The sequence below is a fragment of the Cynara cardunculus genome, unplaced genomic scaffold (assembly GCF_001531365.2).
Source record: "Cynara cardunculus var. scolymus isolate 2C unplaced genomic scaffold, CcrdV1 Un_Scaffold_4436, whole genome shotgun sequence".
Taxonomy (NCBI): Eukaryota; Viridiplantae; Streptophyta; class Magnoliopsida; order Asterales; family Asteraceae; genus Cynara; species Cynara cardunculus.
Genome location: NW_020201900.1, coordinates 27,785 through 31,564, shown reverse-complemented (window position 1 = coordinate 31,564; position 3,780 = coordinate 27,785).

The following is a 3,780-nucleotide window of genomic DNA, read 5'->3' as shown; positions in this document are numbered from 1 at the left end:
TATTTAAAATGAGATGTTTATCCTGTATTTGATTGTGTTTATCTGCAGTTAGTTACACGAATTCAGATATGAGATGAAATCGGATAGAGATTAAATCGTTTAGGGATGAACGAGTTTAAGAGTTTTAAGAGTTTTAAGAGTTTTTAAGAGTTTTAGTCAAATGCTTTATAAGATAGTATAGATAAACAAAATATTTATAATTAAAGTAAATTATATTTTTGGTTTTTTGGTTATCAAATTTGGTTCTTTTTTTAAACTAACTAGTGTGTGGCATCGGGCGTTGCAGGATGACAAAAATGTGTTGCTAGAAAATAAATATGTAATTACTTTCAGATGAAGCGTAACTTGTTAATTCATTGACAACTAATAAAGTACAATATAGAACATCCAATGTACTTGTAAAAAGTAATTGATGCAACGTATAATAAATGAACGAAGGTTGATCCCGTTGATTCTAAGAACACTTTTCCAGAGCATGTTGCTCGTTTCAAGCTTCAAATCGATATATTATGAACCTAAAATAGAGTCTCGCACAAAAGTCATGTGCATTTAACCACAGACACCCTTTGTTAGTCTGGTTATGGGCCTCCCCAAAAAATAGGGCATGGTCCTCCACACCATGGCCCACATTAGTAATGCTCTGATGTTGAAATTAAAGTTGTACAAAAATGGTAGTTGCAAATGTGTATGCAGTATTAAGAATTATATTGGTAGAACACAAAAATAATCTTTCCAATATAACTTAATGTTTGTTTTGCAACCTACTTATTAAATGGGTTTTGAAATGGGTTGCACATAAAAGAAAACTATAATAAACCATCATATGAAGTTAGTTAATTGAATATAGAAAAAACAATTACATAAACTAAAAAACACTGTATTATAAGAACTCTTTTTATTATATATTCATACCCATATAGCCACCTCCGTGAAATAAATATGTTGGTCTCATTAGGGTCTACAAGATGTGTAGAAACAGTTTGTAGAAGGGGGGGAGATGAATACAAATACAATAAACTTTTCAAATTTAAAATATATATTGATAAAGAAGAATCAATACAGATTTTACAAAATTGTTTGCAAAAATAAGATAAGGTAAAGATAACCTATCTAAACAATCTAAGTTACACGCAAATGTTCTTAGCAAAGAGAAATGATTTGTTGTTTAAGACTAAGAAGAAAGTAAGTTCTTTCTAAGTTACTTTTGAAGATAAGCGTATTGTGTTCTTAGATGTGTGTTCTTTCACGTATGCACGTAAAAATTAGGGATCAAGAGTATCTCTGCATGGAGATAAAACACATCTATTTATACCCATTGCATTAAATGCACATTTAATGCAATGCAGTAGGGTTTAAACACGTGTCAAGTCTTCAGAGAAAGACTTGTCCTTTGCCACAGTGAATAGTACAAAAGCCTATTCATGAGCAGACATCCTTTCATGGAGTTGGTGGGTAGTAGAGTCAACTAATCAGCTGCGTACCGTACTACAATCTAGAAAGGGTATGGGTTTGTCCTTTGTGTGTGGAAGGAGATGACAAAAGCAATCTTGCTCAACAAGCTTCTTTTGATCATTGAATATTGAATAACCCTGAAGGTCTCTTCAGCATTTGCTGAGGCTTGGGTAGTCTTCACGCATATGTAGACCAGGTTGTAATCACTGAATGTCGCTTCAGATCACGAACCCGACAGTCTCTAATCTTCAGTTTTCAGTCTTCAGTCTTCGACTTTCGCTGAAGGTTCTTTGGTGTGAGTTTTGTCTTCTTGAAGTATCGATGTCGCTGATGGATATTTTTTTTGATTAACCTGGATATCCAACCCGCTATGCGACTAGAGTAATCCCAGGATGACCACCTACTTTGTAGATAGCCCAAAGTCACCGTATTTGCACCTCCGTGGCCATAAAGGGATTTTTATTCCTTCTTGGATTTGAACCTGGGACCTCTAGGTACTTTACCTTTGGGTCAAGCTCAAACCAATCAGGCATCACTTTCAGCTATCACTAAACAGACTAAGTGATGATCGCTGGAACTGAAAAACAGAAACAATAATACTTCGTATAAGGTAAAAGGGATTATCATCAAATCACTGAGAGAGAGGATCAACAATCTCCCCCTATTTGATGATAACAAAGCAACATAAAGAAAGTTGCCATATCAAATAACAGTAAAGAAAAGTCACTGTTAACTGTTTTGGGATCTTTTTCAGTGAGTCAGTGTTTACTTAGAAAGTTTTCTTAAGTCACAAGATTAAGAAAAAAAATATAAGAAGGGAAGCTGAAACTGAAAGCATGTTCATTGACTTATAGATTGTCAGTGAATGTAACAGTAACATTGTAACTCATAGACTTGTGTCCCTATTACTCTTTTCAGGGTTCTTTTTCAGTGATGCACAAGAAATGCTTATATTAATTTCAAATGGAAATATTACAAGTCGTTCAGTACATGTCTAAGACTTACAAAATATAAGTTTGAACACTAAAAGTAGACATATAATATGGTTTATACAGTGAATGGATGAAATACCAAAAGAAATAACTAATCTAAGTTGTTCAGATTAATGTAGACAGGTACATCTTCTCCGAGCTCCTTTCGACGTTGAAATTCTTTTCTGATCCTGATGTCCATCGCTTCACCATATATGTCATCGTTCAACCAATATCAAATGTATGCAAGACGTTCCATTGGGCAGAGATGCAACTCAGACATTCTTTGGAAGCTGACTTCGCCATCATAGTCAAGGAAAATAAATCCTAACACAGGCTTCATATGCACAATGTTGGGTATGTAAGGACCATTTGCTAGCAATGATAGGTTCAACATAGATATGTCTGGCTTCTTCAAAGCCTTCAGAACTTCATCTAAGGAGAACTTTGTTTCATGCTCGTTTCTCAGGGATGGTCCATCATTAGGGATTGAGGGACCTTTTCTTCTTTCACCTTTTTTCAGTGTTGGCCTTTTAGGGACTGCGACATACCTGAACACCTTCTTGATCAGCTCACTGATGATGTCTTCGATAATCGGCTTATGTCTGGACTTTGATCACTAAATGTCTTGGCGGATCTCCAGACATTCGTTGTAGCCATATTCTCTTACGTAGTGTCACATCCCGCTAAAGCGGAAACACGAGGTGTAACAGGTAAGCGAGTCACAGCAACAGAAAATAAACAACATCATTCAAGTTTTACAAGAAGTTCAATTTAACATCCGTAACCAAGATGGAATAGGAAACTTCATTACAAAAACATCAGCAATGAACTTAATCGGTATCGCCACAAATATGCTCCACAAATTTCAATACTTCCTTAAAACTTGAAAAACACGAAACATAAAACAAGTCAACTACAAAGAGTTGTTGAGTTCACTGGTTTTCACATGCACAAAACGTTACAATGCATAAATCATTTCTTGCAAAACTATACGTAACTTTTGCACATAATAAATGTAAATCTATAACGATGTTTAGAAACTTGAGACGCTACCGAGCCATTCCGGACCAATGTGTCCCATTATTTTACGAATGACCATAAGTAGCCCGTACACTCACTTAGATCCCACAGTTCGTAATATTACTAATTCAGCGGTGGTCCAAATTCAACATGATTAGACCAATAAAACATAGGTAATGTGCACCCCTTTCTAGGTGGGACTGTCAACACAATAGCGGCTATCCACAATTACCACGGCCCGGGGACATGCCCGAGTTAACAAGTAGCGTTTACGGACGGGGACTTTATTTGGAAACATACTCCCAAGCACATCAATTTAACATTTATATCATAG